Here is an 18415-nt window from a genome sequence, read left to right on the forward strand (position 1 = left end):
GTATCAGTACACAGACTAGCTAGCAATAATTTTTCCTGGATGGATGCAACTAGAGTGCACGCTGGTCCACTGTGTTAAAGACTACTTAACAAAAGAAAACACAAAAGTGAACGAAAGAAGCGTTGCACGTACGACGTACATATCCATAAGAATAAAAGTTGAAATTAATTCATAGTTTGTAATATCGAACCCTTGTTCTGATACCATCTTGAACATATATTGCTTTTTCTTTTCAAAACTACGAATTTTGTCATGTATTGAACAAAACACCAGAAGAGGATTCGATATTACATACAAAAAAAAAAAAAAAAAAAAACTACTTGGATTTCATAGCTGAGTTTTCGCACGCTTTGAAAATGTAGTTGGAACAAATATTCATGTCCTTTTATTCTGTTTCAGTGTTAAGACTAGCTTTATCGCATGTATTTTCGCTATGAGTACCAGTAGACTAACAGTCCTCAAATATTGTAATTAGCGATTCATTCGATTAGTCGCATTATTACGGTTTCAGATAACCAAGCAGCTGCCCGACAACAACACAGTTTAGAATGACCAGAACTACGACTAAACAAGTGTAAAACCATATGACTTCTCAGAACACTGCCTACAGTATCTAGTATCCGCTATCCCAAATTAATAAATACGTGTTTACATAATTATGTAACAGTGGCATCAATGCTAAAAAAAAAGAAAAGTCACCAAACTTCCGGAGTATCGAACTTTTGCATATTTATTAAACGCTCAAATGTATTAACAAGACACCAGAACAAATTATAGGTACTCAGAACAAAATTAAAGAAAAAAATTTACAGAAATATTTTTTCAAATCTAACAATTCATTTATCCAGAAAAAATAATGACAGCATGGGCGCCCGATGAAAATTTTCCAGGGGACTCATCTCCCTGGTTACTATATATCCTATTACATCTGATATTTTTTTTTATTTGTATTAAGAAATTTAATATGTTTTCATTAGCTATGGGAGCGACCCCCTGCCCCTCCTTCGGGCACACACGAGTGACAGTATACTTTTATTTCTGCAACATGAAAAATTCCAGTTGATGCAACACAATTTATGTAATGCTGTACTAAGTACGGTAAACTACGAAGCACTTTATTATTATTATTATTATTATTATTATTATTATTATTATTATTATTATTATTATTATTATTATTATTATTATTATTTCAACATTGTAATTCTAATTCTAGCTTCACCAGCACTCGTAGTTGGCTAGATTATCATAAGAACTTTAGTTTATACATCCAGCACCTTCTAGGTTTCGCACCGTTGCACTTTGGAACGACCTGCTTGTCACGATAGACAACTAAAGTTTTGTTTGCATCGAACAAAGTTCAAATATTAACATGGTGCTTTCCCGTACATTACCTTGCTTAATGTTGAATTTCCAGGATATTTTCAACACTAGTACTGTATATATCACACCAGAAAACCACACACTAAACACACAAACAAACAAACAAACAAAAGAAAGAAACAAAACAAAACAAAGCACAACACATCCGAACCTACGCGCCATCAATCCACGCTTGCTTTTTCTCTCCAATGCGCATGCCTGACACAAGCATGTGACAGGAAAACGATCTCCTACCATTATTTTAGAAAAACGGTAAACCGTATATTTTTCATGGTAGGAGGCACTTATTTTCACGGTTATTGGTTACAGTGTATAAAGTCACTTTTAGGGGGAAAGGAGAAGCAAAATGATAAATTACTGTAATTTTCATACTTCTAAAACTTCCTTTCTAGAAAATATTCTTTCAAAGACGACAATTAAGCTGATCTTATAGATTGAAAAGCGCTGATTACGAATCTAAGATTTATTTTTGCCCAATTTGACTATAATCTTAAGATAAACAGGGAAAAATGATAAACTAAGTATTTTCCAAATGTACGGTTAAAAACGTTGGTTCTGTTCATTCGTCTGTCTACAAAAATATCTTTTCTAAATTAGCAGAATCGGGGAAAATATCGAGCCAGACGTTTTAAACAGTTTTGGAGTACAGAAAATTGGATTTTCTGATTCTTTGCTAAACAATGAACCGATATCGAGGGAAGAGAGGAAAACAAAACCTGGGAATAAAACTGAAGTTATGTGTGAAATTCTTCAACTGACCCCAGATCGGTATCAAACCTCGTTTGTACCTAGAACCTAGACTCATAATAAGCTATAATGATTAATGAAATCATTACCGTACTATCGATTTTCTATTTTCGTTTGATTTTTATTTGTATCCGTCTATGTTGGTAAAGTATAAATATAGTTAGCAACACTAGTGCAAAGTGAAAATAAGCAAAAGAGAAGGGATGGAGGAAATGAAGGAAATTTTGGAACATGATCGGATTTCAAGTTCTCTTTCTCTTTTCCCTTTTCGCAAGTTCAAAACAAAATAGTTGGAAAAGGATGATATGAAAAGGGGGAATATGCAAAGTTCTTGGTCTATTCAATTGACCTGTTCCCCTCCAGACTGTATGGAGTAACATCACACTAGTTAGTCTCTCGCAGACCGTACGGAGTGAGTCCAGACTTCTTAGTCTCCTCCCGACCATATGGACTCTTATGGTCTCACCCAGAGCGGGTCCAAAGCAAACCCCTTATTCTCTTCCAGACCGTATGGGTATTATGGTCTCACACAGGAGGAAAGTTTTCACAGGCTTGGTAGCAGTCTCATCCAGAGAAGGTTTCGGGTTCGAAATTCGCTGGCGATCCACCAGATTGACGTCTCACCAAACCGTAGCTGTCGTTGCCCGCTGCACAAACATTGTCTAGTTCCCATTGAACTAGCTCTAGCTTGGGTTCCACACGTACCAAAGACCTTACGAAGCATAAGAAGAAACAATCGAAGTAAATACGAGTACGAATATGAAGCCAAGTCTCAGGATACAATTGGAACAAAGATCTATACTCAAGAAGATGATTTCGAGTCGGCCCCTGGGATTAGAACAGATCACGGTACCGCCCTCGGATGAAGCACAAAGTTGCTTAGGGTTTTGTTTGTGATATTGAGTTGCCCGAGTTACAATAATATGAAAAGTTATGCATTAAAGGGTGAATTATCGACTGAATTGCGGGCGGCTTCTCCAATTACCCACTGTTCTTCAAGAGCTGCGTTTTAGGAACACTAGGGATCTACAACAAAGGGGTGATCTAGATGGAAAACTCAATTTGACAATGAACATTTATTGAGAAAGTTGAAACAAGAATTGTGAATGGGAATAAACATGTTTAGTGTGTACATAGTGTTGTGCATAGAGAATTGTCGATATTATCTGCATTGATTTTTATGGTTGCAGGAATTTCAAGTGTTGTATTCCTCAACAGTATGGCAATTAGCGAGTGTGAACTGCCTACAATTTTGTCGTTGCGGCTAAGTAAATGCGGCGCAAACCTGTCTTCAATATTGGGGGAGGGGCGGGGTACGGGTAAGACTGTTGCACCCATAATCTTTTTCTAAGCGATGTTCAAAATATTTATGAAGTTGAGAAACAATACACGTATTTGAAACAAACACGTATTTCAAATCGGTTCATTGGGGTAACAGTACCCCAGCTTCAAGATTGGGGGGGGGGGGGCATGTCCCCATCATAACCCGGGATTTGCGCCAATAAAGCCTACTGCAATTTTCGGGATAATTATTTAGTAGCGAACCCTCACCGTAACAAAATGACGGTTCGAGAGATGACGTGAGCCAAGGAAAACGTGACCTACGATCATCTGACCCACCAACGGCTCCGACCCAAGACAAACGTCCCAACTTGATCTGCTCTGACCAACAACCTACCTTGATCTATTCTTACCCACAACCCATCTTGATTCGTTCTAACCCCCTAAACCACTTTGACCTCTCTGAACCCACCTTCATTTACGGTGGCCCACTCTGATCCACGACCCACCGTGATCCACTCTGAAACACCAGGATCTGATATAAATCAATGGCCAAAGAAAAGATTGACACTTATTTATGGCAGATACAGGCTGGTTGAGTTGAATTATAAGTCGTGAAATAAGTTTTAACAGGCATTATACAGTATAGCTATAGAGCGCTGCTGTACGTGGAGACATTTAGACTCAGAAGCTATAATACTTAGAGAGATGAAATTAGAACAAAGATAATCTAGTAAGCCATAGCAACGTAAATACTTTTTAAATGTCGCCGTTCCTGAGATATAGGGTTCAGTATTTTCCATACATGAATTTTTAACTTTTAACCAAATAAAGTGAATTTACCTTAAATCAATGTAAATAAATACTTTCCAGGAATCCTGGATACTTCCGGTTGCTATCTTGAAGAACGAATATTCCACTATATCTCTGGTATTTCTTATAATGTTTTAACTAAACTAAAACACACTTCGGCTCACATTGATGCTCGACTTATAATGACGGTTTTCATGTTTTTTTTTTTTTTTTTTTTTTTTTTTTTTTTTTTTTTTTTTTTTTTGAGGAGAGGGTTACTTTGCGGCCGCATCTTGAAAAGTGAATACAGTTTCGGAAATTTCTTGGAATATTTTAATACAATGAAGTAGTAATAGTAGTAATAGTAAGTTGAGCATGTCCCGATTTTCGGGCATTGTACCTGAAAGAACATTTTCGTAGTGGGTTGGTTATGTCCCAGTTAGTACCCGATTTCCAGATAATAATAATAATAATAATAATAATTAACCCTTAAGGTACATTGACCAGAAATTTCCAAGAATATTCTTTCTAGTTCTATTTTCATTTAAAATACAAAAGACGCAGTTCGCTATCATTGCATTCTCACACGTTGATAAGAGTGAATGAGCCAATTGGCTAGGATGCAGTACTGTATAATGCATTCTACTAATATCTTCTGCCTGTGAAAAAAAAATGTAACCGTAACCTAACAAGTGTACATCCTATTTGTTTACTATTTTTTGATGTTAAAAAGAATTTTATGTGGGTCCCTTTGCGTTGCAGATAATTTGTTTTTGAGCTTATACTATCTGATTGCCCTTTGTTATCCGAATATTTACGTCAGTGGAACTGCCACTAATAAGATTGTCTACGTTGAAAACTGTGGAATTCGACACTAATTCGGCCATTTTGGACATGTCGAACTTTGATTTGACTGGCAATAAGAAGATCACTATTCATTTCAGTAAGTTCGAAAACTATGAATTTAACAGTAATGTCGATCGTTTTCCATCATTTTTATGAGCTACTCTATTTTGACTCATACTTCCAATGCTGATACGACCTAAGTTATAGCATCGGAGAGTTTCTATTTATTTTAGCGACCATTAAGTCACGATTTGGCGGTAATGTTTGCCGTTTCATTGTTACATGCCATCCACTTCCATCCTCGCCCATGAGGCTGTCTTTGGAATTAAAATGGCACCGAGATGTCATTATTGACCTCAGTACTCCCATTAACTGTCAATTCGACATCAATATCGGTTTTCGATTATTTTACATGTTCCTCCCTCGAAAGTATTGGTACGGATGCCTCCAAAAATGGCTTGTATTCGAGGTTGTAATTTATATGTGTACTAACTAAATTTAGTTGAAATTGCTCGATGAGTTCCAGAGTTATGCAGGAACATAGATACGTTTTGTAAGATAGATAAACTGAGATTCACGTTTATAAATGCCAATACAAATTTATGTATTGGTATTTATGTCCAAAGAAATACAAGTTTATGTATCATTTTTCATCTGAAACTCTGAGGTTGATCTCTCGAGAGGTATTCCATATGTTACATTATTGGTCTTGGCAGTATTTTGATGCTTTACAAACGATTTGCTCATTCAATTTTGGTTTGAATGGCCTACTTGCACCACTAGCGTCTCTGGGATTTATTTTATTTTATTTTATTTTGGGGGAGGGGGAACATCAAAGAAAGTTATTTAAATGCTAGTACCTAACCAACCTGTTTATTATATTCGATTCAATTTGTTACTTTCCTTCTCATTTTGACTGACACGCTGACCCCTAAGAACTATGTTATAAGCCTAATCGTGTCACAGCCGGAATATTATATTTCAAATAAATATAATTATTATTATTTCTATGTTATTCTGTCGATAGTGAACAAATACAATTAGAATAAAATATTGAATATTTTCTACTCAAAATATTGGGGGAACGTGTCTCCCCGTCCACCAGCCAGAGACGCCCATGACTTGCACTACGGGAGAAAATAAAGATAAGACGGGTAGTAAGATATAACTTACTCCATAATTAATTATAATTCTTTATTTCAATGTGTCATAAAATAAAAATATCATAACGTTTTATATATTAATTATAACTTATGTTCTTTATCTCCCTCACTCTCTCTCTCGCAATGAATTACAAATCCCAACTTTTTTTTTTTTGTTTTATGTGGAATTATTCTAAAAGTACGTACGACCTTTTCAGGCTCAATCGGAAACGATCTCAATCGTTTTACATCGTTTGTACAGAAATGTGCAAGCGAAATTTCCGTTTGTGCACAATTAGGGGGGCCGCCAGAACGGAAACAAAGAGGGGGCTGTATAAATGGTAGCCCCCCACCATGTCCAATTCAATCACAAATTGTCGCAATCGTTTGTACATCTTTGTATAGAAATGTGCAGGCGAAATTTCCGTTTCTACACAATTAAGAGCGCCGTCAGAACGAAAACAAAGTGGGCGGCTGTCTAAATGGTAGCCCCCCAACCATGTCCAATTCAATCACAAATTTGTCGCAATTGCTTGTACATCATTTATTCAGAAATGTGTAGGCGAAATTTTCGTTTCTACACAATTAGGGGCGCCGCCAGAAAGAAAACAATGTTGGGGACTGTCTAAATGATAGCCCCCACACCATGTCCAATTCAATCACAAATTGTCGCAATCTTTTGTATACACGACTCCAAAAGTGCATTACCACCTGCAATTCTCCTTTTCCTGCAATAGCATGCAATCCAGAAAGCTCGGTGGTTGGGTTGGTTGCGAGTTCGAAAGGCGTTGGACCAATCCTCAATTTTGTAACAAATATATCATTGTGGCAAACTGCAAATAAGAGAATAAAACAAATTGTTAAGAATGACAATTGTATTATCTTGACTGAGTTGATGACATCAAAAGTTACAAAATGATCATACTTAAGCAGTTCAAAAAAGATGAATGGCAAGATGCAGATATCACAGGAAGGCATTTCCCTCGTTTCCCCCCAAAAAAAATCTCATAAAAAAGAAAAAAGTTACTTAATGCAAAGGTAATAAAAGCCCCACCATAAATTTTGCAAGTTGATAACCGAAAGGCAATAACAAATGAACCAAAGAGAATGAAATTGTAAACAGATATTGCAGACGTAAAATGAGGGAACATGGGTTTCGTATTTTCCTGGAAAAACTGTTGGATGGGGCACGGACCCCTCCAAACCTTTGATCACGAAATATCAAAAGTACTAGTACCAGTATGTCAGTTGTGTGTAAATTACATGAAGAATTACAACGGAAGTTTTTGTATGGACAATACGCAAAAAATAAAGGGATACGTTTTTCTATTTGCTGGGAAAAAACGGTTTTAGGGGAGAAAGAACAAACCAAAAATTTTGATATTTCATACACGAAAGGTAAGAGGAATTGAACCGAAGTAAATGAAATTTTGTACAAATATTGTAAACATAAAATGAAGGAATCCGGATTTCGTATTTTCCTGGAAAAAGCGGTTAGGTGGGACACGGAACCCTCCAAACCTTTGATCACGATATATCAAAAGTGCTAGTAACAGTATGTCATTGTGTGAAAAGGAAATGAAGAATTGCAACGAAACTTTTTGTATGGATTACGCGCACGAAATAAAGGAATACGGGTGCTTTATCGTCTGCAGGAAAAAGGTTTTAGGTGGCAAAAGCTCCCACCAAAAATTTATAAATTTGACGTCCAAAAAGCAAGAAGAAGTCAACCGAAGTGAATGAAATTATGCACAGATATTGTAGACATAAAATGAGGGAATCCGAGCTCCGTATTTTCCTGGAAAAACATTTGGATGGGGCACGGACACCCCCAAACATTACATCACGAAATATCGAAAGTGCTAATAACAGTATGTCAGATGTATGTAAAAACAAAAATTGCAATGAAACTTTGTGTATGGACAATACGGAAAAAATAAATAAACACAGGTTTTTTTTTACCTTTTGCAGAAAAACGGTTATAAGGGGCAAAGCTCCCGCCAAGTATTTTAAAAGTTGACGCCCGAAAGGCAAGAAGAAGTGAACTGAAGTGAATGAATGGTATTGTGGACATAAAATGGGAATAAAGGTTTCGTATATTCCTGGAGGAAAAGGTTGGGTGGGGCACGGAGCCCTCCAAACAGTTGATCACGAAATATCAAAAGTGCTAGTAACAGTATCTCATACGTGTGTAAAGAACATGAAGAATTGCAACGAAACATTTTGTATGGGTAATACCCAAAAAATAAAGGAGTATGTTTTTTTTAATTATATTAAAAATACTCACATCCGTATATTATTTAGTATAGACGAAAATTTTACCAGCACATTTCTGCACAAACGATGCATAAACGATCGCGACAATTTGTGGTTCAATCGAACATGGTGGGGCTGCCACTTAGACAGCTCCCCTTTGTTTTCGTTCTGTCGACGCCCATGAGAGCGTAGAAACAAAACTTTAGCCTGCGCATTACTGTACAAACGATGTACAAACGATTGAGATAATTTTCTTTTGAATCGGTCGTGGGGAGGAGCTACCAATGAGGTAGCCTATACTTTGTTATCGTTTTAGCGGCGCCCCTAATTGTGTACAAACGAAAATTTCTCCTGCACATTTCTGTACAAAGACGTAAAAACCAGTGCGACATTTTGTGGTTGAATTCGACAAGGTGGGATGGCTACCAATTAGACAGCTCATACTTTGTTGTCGTTTTGGCGGCGCCCGTAATTCTGTACAAACAAAAATTTGGCCTGCACATTTCTGTACAAATGATGTACAATCGATTGCGCCAATTTCTGATTGAATTGGACATGGTGCAGGGCTATCATTCAGACAGCCGCCCACTTTGTTTTCATTCTGGCGACGCCCCTAATTGTGTAGAAACGAAAATTTCGCCTGCACATTTCTGTACAAACGATTGAGACCATTTCCGATTGAGTCTGAAAAGGTGGGGGGTCTGTCTAAATGGACGTTCAAAAAGTATCTGCTTAGATCTCACGATTTTCCAACAGAAGGAAGGTGTTGGAAAACAATACCAAACAGTAGACCTATAAATATTGTATATTTCAATTCAAGTTATAATATATATATATATATATATATATATATATATATATATATATATATATATATATATATATATAGCATGTCTCTTGAACTAAGTCATCGAGCGGGAAGGAAGGTGGGAGAGCAGCTGTGGAGCCGAAGTCCATGAACTGTGTGTTGTCTTAACTGACATGTCGTCACGCACGGACCAAACACACAATTCAACGTCTTCTGCTCAGCTGGCTAGGCAGAGCAGTCAATCACGTGGATTCGAAAGAAGTCGCAGATGGTAGGAGTGAATATAATGCATTTTATTATGGTATCGTAGATTATTTTAGAGAGCTAAATATTGCAGAGATCTTCATGCACTAGCGGATCCAGAATGATCGTTTGGGGGAGGAAGTGATTAGCTTCCTGGAGGATGAGCGTAACCTCAATGTGACCAGAATTTTAATTTGCAAGAATGGGACGCATTTGAATCCGGAGCTGGAGTGAAGTCTAAACCTGATTCCCAGTTTCTATTTTGGAACCGCAAATTGTGTGTGTTTTTAAAAATGAAATTATATACTTTCTGTAAATTTAAACTAAATACGCAATTCTATTTCGGAGGCGTAGCGGTCGAGATTCACTTCACACATAGTCACCGCGATATATCAGATGCGCTGTCTTGCACAGTGCTTGCACAAAGAAAATACTATGTTGACCATGGCGTTCATTTTAATGTACAATTTTCTGTAATCATTTATATTTTGAATAACAATAGCGGGACAACAATTAAAAAACAAGACAGGCCAGTGTTTACAAACACCTCCACGTGGTTTGGCAAAAGGATTTCAAACCAGATGGATCTACAATCAATTGCAGACGATGGCTTCAAAACATCCCGTGGAGCACTACACGACCACGGAGCAGCAGCGCCACCGCCACCCAAGGAACCCTTTAAATTGGCTGGACGACGGCAATTCTGTACCAGGTTTCTGGTGACCCTCCTACAGTTCCCCACGGAACATTAGGAGTAACCTAACCTAAGGCCTCTAGTCTGCTACGGGACTACCCTATCCTATGTCCTGGCTTAGCCTGCTACGGGGCTCTGTCTGGGAAAACTAACCGCAGCCGCTTAGCCTGTTACGGGGCTCTGTTGGAAAGTTAACTCGCCTTCGCTCGCTACGGAGCATTGGATCATTAATATCCCTCTGCTTAGCCTGCTACGGGGCTCTGTAGAGTTCCTGTCTTCGACCTTACGGTGGAAGACTACCTATAACTAACCTTGTATATTAGAGAGATTATTTGTAAAGTATTTTGTAAAATACTTTTATAGTGAAAAAGTTTTATAATAAAAACCGGCAGTGGGAGTCAATTGCGGACAGTCTTTTATTAACGCTCTACCTATACCTGTATGGGACAAAGTTTTACAATATTTTAAAAATATTTCATCTATTTGTATCATTTGTTACAAAATTGAAAATGAAGTCCGAAGAGTCTTTTTGTGGCCAAGCTGCTAGAATGTGTTGTCGCAGGTCCAATATCTAGTGGGTGCTAATGTATGGTTCTTCAAAAGATATTCGCCTGAATTTTTGAAAGTTTCTTGTACAACGAAATTTAGAAGCAGATTATTTGAAACAAGGAGAGTCGGAGTAATCAAGCGTTCCCAATACACCACGCTGTTTGTTGATGGAAATAATTACATATTTTGCCCCTTTATGCAATGTCACTTTCAAAACAGAATTAGTACCATAATAATGATACACCTTGTTGTAGTTTTGGAAACACACATTCTATTCGACCGAGAACAAGAAAGATCGTATAAGACAGAGAGAGATCTTCAGGAGTTTCTTCGTTATGAATTTAACTAAAAGTTACTAAAAGTTCTTTGAAAGTTGCCTTTGGCAATAGTCGATTGGAATCGGGGATTCAGTTTCACATAATGTGGATTAATTAATTTGGGATTCTAATCCCTCAGAAGAATATGGTCGGAATTTTAACACTGATTGACATTTTTTTAGTTCCGTAGACCCTATCTATGTCCATTTTGAGAAGTATTAAGACCCTGAAAGAAGAAACTCAAGTGCTCAAGAAAGTGTTTCATGCTATATCCGCGTGTGTTTAGTTCGTTCTTTGTGTTGGTATCCAACTTTTCTGAATCTGATTGAAATTTCACTGAGTGCTATTGTTTATTTATATTTTCCCCTATTCTTGGCTTATAGTTTCTAAATTTATGATTTATTTCTTTTTCCTGTCGGAAAAAGTCACGGTTTAGAAATTCGACAATTGATCACCTTTTGCATCTCACCATTTCCCAAACACCAAGGAAATCAAAAAATTTAGCATCAATTTCCTGCTCTAAGGATACTGTATACAGTACTAAAATATACCAAAATGGGTTAAATTGTTTATTCTTCCCAATGTGTGGATTTGTGGGAATGCAAGATATTCCACTGACAAAAAGATGCATCCTTGAAAAAAGTTTTCATCATTGGCAGGGGAGTGTTATCATTGGATAACACTCCCCCATCAAGAATTTTTCGAATGTTCGTGAGGATAAAGAAAGAGATCAACTTTTATATTGTAGACAAGGCTATTGCTATTAGGAACCAATCTTATTAAGGAGATTGATTTACCAAAAACTTAGTTGTTCTATATATCAACCCTATCCGTGCATCTGCCCTGCAGGAAGACGAAAAAATTTAATGAGACTTGATGGAGCACTTGATCACCAGCAAATTTAGTCAGAACATAGAGGGTCAAAAGCTAATAATCTAGTTCGGTTACAGAGTCAGTATTTAAATCGGTGGAAACCACTACTGATTTTTACTTTGATCAGTAGAATAAAAACGGTAATAGGTATTAAGAATAATAGGAGTTCCGATAATACATTCACCTATATCATTTACTCTCTATTAGAACCAAAACGATAGAAATCCACTATAACTTTCGATTTTTGAATATTAATCTATACAGAAAAAGAGTGAGGCAGCGAAAAGTCATTATTGCTAATCGATTTAGTGTTCTAAGAAAGAGTAATATATGTTTTCTTAAAAAACTATAGGGTCCGAAATTTCAGATATAAACCACATTCGGTCTTATCTCTGATCACAATGGAATACTAACAGTAATGAGAAGCGCGAAAAGGTTTCCTGTGGCCGAAAATCGATCACTTTAGGTTTTAGCGTTGATTGCTAGAGTAAAAACCGTAGTGGATAGGAAGAAGTGGATTTTAGCGCTCAGTTAAACGTCGGAGGATTGTATTCTGTCTTCAGTACAACTAGAAGTGATAGAAATTTACCACCTCCAGTTTTTATAATGAGTCAATATCATGTCATACAAACTACTCTTTCACGTAGTATACACGTGCTCGTGTATACAGTTCGAGGAAGGAATTACGTGCTTACCTGTCAAACTCAGTAGGACCATACAGTATAAAACAAGTAACAGCGAAGCCTGTACACCACGTGAAAGAATGGTTTGCGATATCATATGTTTGCCACATATATTGTCATGGTTGGGTAAGCATATGAGTGAGTTTATACTTCTGGGGAAAACATTCAGTCAGATAACTGATGCTTTGTCATTTTTACGTGCCCGGAAATTACGTCAAACACTTATGCTTCATCTTTATGTTTTTCATGTTTCAGTTGCGCAGCCATTGCTCCTAAACTAGTTATGTTCAAATCAGTTGGTGGTGAACTTTCTGTCGCTATGTTCTGGTGCTTCTCGACAAGTTTCAGTAGACAGTACGGATTATTTAATGATCTATTTACAAAGTCTTACATTAATATCTTTGACACAAATAATTTGTGAATTATAATTAGTGTTTGCTTATTTTTAAACTTTAAGTCAAACTAACCCGACTTTAAGTCACTAGGGAGGCCTATGATCTTATTTTTGCACAATTGTAAAATGGCAGCGCATTTGCCAAGGGCGCCTGTATTCTTGATACACTGACTACAGACCCTGCAGAAAGATATAATATACTAAACAGGAAGCTACTCGATTTCTTATGAAATCGTTTGCGGTCTTTCACGTGTCCACTTTGGAAGAGCTGATGCCAAATATTAGACTGTAGAAAGTGTTTTACAGATCCTAAATATTGTAATTTTAATATTAAGAGCCGTAACATAAGTGGAGCGTTTGTTCTAGATCCACGATACATGAAATCGATTTCATAAGCTGTTTGAGAAAGTAAAAACATCTTATTTATTCTTGGAAATAAAAGTTAAGAGATGATGAACCATCATTTCGTAAGGCACTGTTACAAGCGTTACCTTTAATGGACTGAAATACTGTGACGTCACATCCTTCTAAACTTTCATGATCATTTTATTTTCTAAACAAACTAAGTACATTAATAAGTGAAAATATCGATGTCTTTAGTCAGGATTACAAACATGAGATAAAAGAAATTGCAAAAAGTATATTTTAATAATATTTATTTCAATTCTAAATTATTTGACACTCAAATAAAATAACAAGAGGCATAAATGATGAATGGAACAATAATTGCTAACAGAATAACAGAAAAATATAATAATTTGAATAAAATTGTAACAATTACATTAAATAAATTTATGAAATAATTGCGAAAAATAATTAAGTCAGCAGGGAATATATTTCGATAGTCGAACCAAAGGAAGGGATAGAAAACCACCTATCAACGGCATCATATCTGGTGTTACTGTCTGCTTTTCTACGCCATACAATGATATTACACCTTATTTGTATAGAATGTCGTCCAGTTGTATAAATGTTGTGTTGTCCTTTGTGTTAGAGAAGGAACGTCTCATCTAGTTCTTTTCCATGTGGTAAGGTTCCAAGAACCGACGACACGTTCCACGTTGGATAGCAATAGATATGCGTTGAATTAGGAAAAATGTTGAACGAATATCTCCAGTAACGATAGAAATACGTCTGCCTACTTCTCTAATAAAATCAAGGCTTGCAGATCACCAAGTACCACTAGTCTCGATGGCAATTGGAGCAAAAATAAATTTATCAAGGAGGTAGTTATATTTCCTTTGCTTTTCTACTTCTCTACGACCAGCAACAGCTCCAGCATTCATAACGGCTAAAGGGAGACTTGAATGGGCAAATGTATCTGAACACGTAAAGTCCCATACTAGTGATTTGCCTCTCAACCAAGGAACTACTGGCATGCTAGCAGGTCGTTTATTTAATTGTATATTTAAATTATATATTTATATTTTTATTTATTTATTTATTATACAATTATAATATTATATTGTTCAATTATAATATATAACATAATGTAATATTATATATAAAATATATAACAATATAATGTATAAAGAAATACAATTATAAAAAGGAAATTGTATATTTAAAAAACAATCCATTGAATAAAACTTAAAACAGGAATAGGAACTGGAATTAGATAACAATAATATTAAATATCTTCTATTACGTATATGATAAACACTGAAAGTGAAATCAGCAGTCAACACATGTCATGTGAAACCTTTCCCTGAATACCGTAAATCTTATTTACTTATATATTTTGAGGTCACAATACAAGTAAATTTTAAAATGCATTGACTTAGTTTACTGTTCAATATAAAACTTAACTAATTCTAGAAAACTTTTATGTAATAGAATCAGTATCTCACAATAAATTGCAAATTTAAGGAATTACTGCTTGGTTGGTTTATGCTGAACCAATAATAACTGTATGTTCTCTGTTGTAATGTCAGTTAACACCAGGGATGCAAATAACCACTGGCCCACTCGGCTGGGTAGATGAGTTCATCGTTACGGACGAGTTTTTAATATCATTATTAAAATACGGAATGTAACTAAATGATTTCTGTTGTGGGATGTTGACTAGTAGCTTTTTTCTTGGACTAGTAAAATTATGTTGCTTATTTGCATCCCTGGTTTATACATATGCATCATTCTTAAGTTAATAAATAGTAAAAGCAAAGTGGCATATGAGTGTGTCAGAAATAGGTTCATATTGAAAATTATTGGCACAGATACGGCTACAAGACTAATACCCCTCGACACACATATGCTACAAGTCTAGTTTTATTATTTAGTGTTATTTGTAACTTTGTGATTATGATTAAGTGTGCACATCCAAGTCCTAACGGTGGGCATATAAAAGGTAATTAGGATTATTCTAAAAGTATGTGTTAATTTTTCCTTTAACCCGTTAAGAAGTTAGTACATATTTTTAAAACAAAAAATGTTTCGAACTTCTTCCAACTTCTTTTCGTACTAACAGGCAGACGCAATTTCACAGAATATCTAAAAGCAAAAATAAAGGGCGTAATAAGTGGCTCTTTCGCATCTGGGGACAGTTGGATTATATGATATACTTTCATATTAATTTTTAATGAAGTCTTTTATTGATGACTATCTTCTAATGAACATAACTTTATACATTTCTTTTATTTACCAGAAAGTATTTCTCTTGCTTCTTAACTAAAAATATATATCTAAGTTTTATTATTATTTGCATATGGGACAATAGAAAAGGATTACATACGCATAACGAATAAATAGATTCTTTTTAAATGTTTTTATTTAGCATCTAGCATAGCATCTAAAATGTTTTAGCTCACTATCAAGGTGCTATTTAAAACGAGTACCTTCAGGAAGTAGGAAACTAAACTATGTATTATATTTTAACACGGTATAAGAACATGGCATATTCTTATTGTTGTGTATTATGTTTTTGGCTCACTCTTATTTTATCGTATGGTAAACGGCAAAACAATTCACTATGAAACGTTGTATTTCATAATTAGTGCACGGTTTCCCTTTCAGTTTTCTCACTGGCATATCCTTTTTTTCCTCTTTTTAGGAAAGCAGTTTCTTCCATTATATATAATCTCATGTGCTAGGAGAAGTTGGGATTTGCATTTCGTATCGATACAACTGGTACAGAGAGTGGTCATGGAAATTTTGTCTTGATCAAGTCAAAGCAATTGTTTTGACTTACTAATTAATTTCCAGCTCACTCTTTTGTGCAACAGGCAAACGTTGACGATATTCATTCCAAGTACTCACAGGAGTATTGACCAATACCATTTTTTCCACGGATACAAACTTGATACCTTCATACGAATCAATGATGCCGATCTACTTTTCCTAGTTTTTGTTTTTGTAATTTGGAACGAGTTTAGATTAAGGAGTAGTCATTGTTTTCCCTTTCTTTCACGGAAGCATTCTAGCTTTCGAGCTGGATCTATCTAATCTCAGTTTGTTATTAAAATAACAAATATGTTATCATTATTTTAGAACCAGAAGCTCGTTTGTAAAATCAAATATGAAGGCATACACTCGACTACCTTTCTTTCGGATGTAAAATCAAATATGAAGGCATACACTCGACTACCTTTCTTTCCGAGTTCTTTCTTGCTTGCCAGTGAACATTTCTTTAAACTATTTTCACTAATAGTTCCTGTTGACTTAAATCCTAACGATCTAAGTTCACACGTAAGCTGGAAAGTAGTAAAAAAAATTATCGGAAAACTGTTCATAGAAGAGTGGGTAACTTACAATGATGATAATATTCAACAATTTCTGTTGCAAATAATATTCTATTGTTCCGATACAACTTCAATGTTGGAATTTTAATGACAGGCACCGAAGAATTGCGGAATAACAATACCAAACTTGTATGAAATACAACACATGTTAAATGGGGGCGATTCCACCACCAATCTACGGCGACTTGAACCATGAGGAAAGTTAGACTCGTTTAAAATCACATTTGAAGAACTGTCAGTAAATCGACCACGACATCGAAAGACAAATCGATGACTGGACAGTGTTGTCACTAATAAATGACCAAAAGACAAGGTCCAACGCAGAATGACGGCTTTCTAACGACGGACCAACGAAGGACCGACGACTGATCTTTTAATGACTCTCTCCATTACTTTTGACCCGACTGTCCCTTTTACCTCAAAATGAGGAGATGGTGGTGATACCACATGATTTGCTTAGCATGGTCGATTAACCAAAAGTGACTTTGACAAAGTCCGTATTTCCATATGTCGTCGATTGAACACAAAGTTGTTAAACCTCCTCATGAGCTTGTTAACGTTGACAGCTAAACGTATCAAAAGGAGACTCATCTGAGTCGAGATACTTACTTCTAAATCCATTACTTCCTTGTTGTATCATCGTGTAGTGAAAAAAAACGAACAAAGCGGACAATGTCATATAGAAGCCTGACTATGAGGGGCCAATGAGGTCGAACCAATTCAGATAAGCAATTAATATAACAAAGCAAACTAAAAGTGTCACATGTGAGACTGTGAAAGAGTGAAGGCTCTTGAAGGCGGCTACCACTGTTTATTAAAAGCTTCACCACAAGTACAAAAACTTCTCCAATAATAGCAAAGCAATAGTTAATTTACCTTTCGATGTAAATCAGCGACGTAAAACAATCTCGGTGCTAATAACATCAGGTAGTGAAATCTTTGAAGGCTGCTTGGCTTCCCATTGATGAGTGATTGAATTTCCACAAGTATAAAGGTATCCTAGAGGGTCTATACTTCATATTCCGTAACACTATCCTTATTGCCAGGTGCAAGGCCGCAGTGAAAATCAAAACTAAAGAAGTAAAGAACTGCTCCGCACAGAGCCAACAATTTGTAACCAAACCAAATTGAGTTTCTTTTCAAAACCTGTTGAAGTCTATGATGGTAAAAATATTTTACGGTCATTAGATGCCTTGTCAGAATTTATATCATTATTGTTGCTGAAATGTAAAAATAAGTTCAACTTTTGAAACGATTTATTTGCATTAACTGCAATACAACGGAAACACTTACAACATGCATGGTCGATTACCCAAAAGTGACTTTGACAAAGTCCGTATTTCCACATGTCGACTCAACACGAAGTTCTTTGCAAACTAAAAGTGTCGCAAAAGTTCTCACCCTTACTCTAATATAGTTTCCTTTGCAGCAACCTGTTGCAATCTGAAAGTATAAGAATGTCGAGGAACATTCCAGTTCTTCCACTAAAAACATTTCTCATAGTAGTAGCATAGAGAACAGGTTTCTTTACAATATATTCTAATAGATCAAACATTATGAACTCTTCAAAAAATTGCAGCGGACTAAGATTCTGTAGTTTATCTTTCAGATTTCGAGATGGTACTGCAGCAGAATCACAGTCACTATTATCACATTTCGGATAATACTGC

The sequence above is a fragment of the Thermobia domestica genome, chromosome 4 (assembly GCF_964235325.1).
Source record: "Thermobia domestica chromosome 4, izTheDome1.hap1.1, whole genome shotgun sequence".
Lineage (NCBI taxonomy): Eukaryota > Metazoa > Arthropoda > Insecta > Zygentoma > Lepismatidae > Thermobia > Thermobia domestica.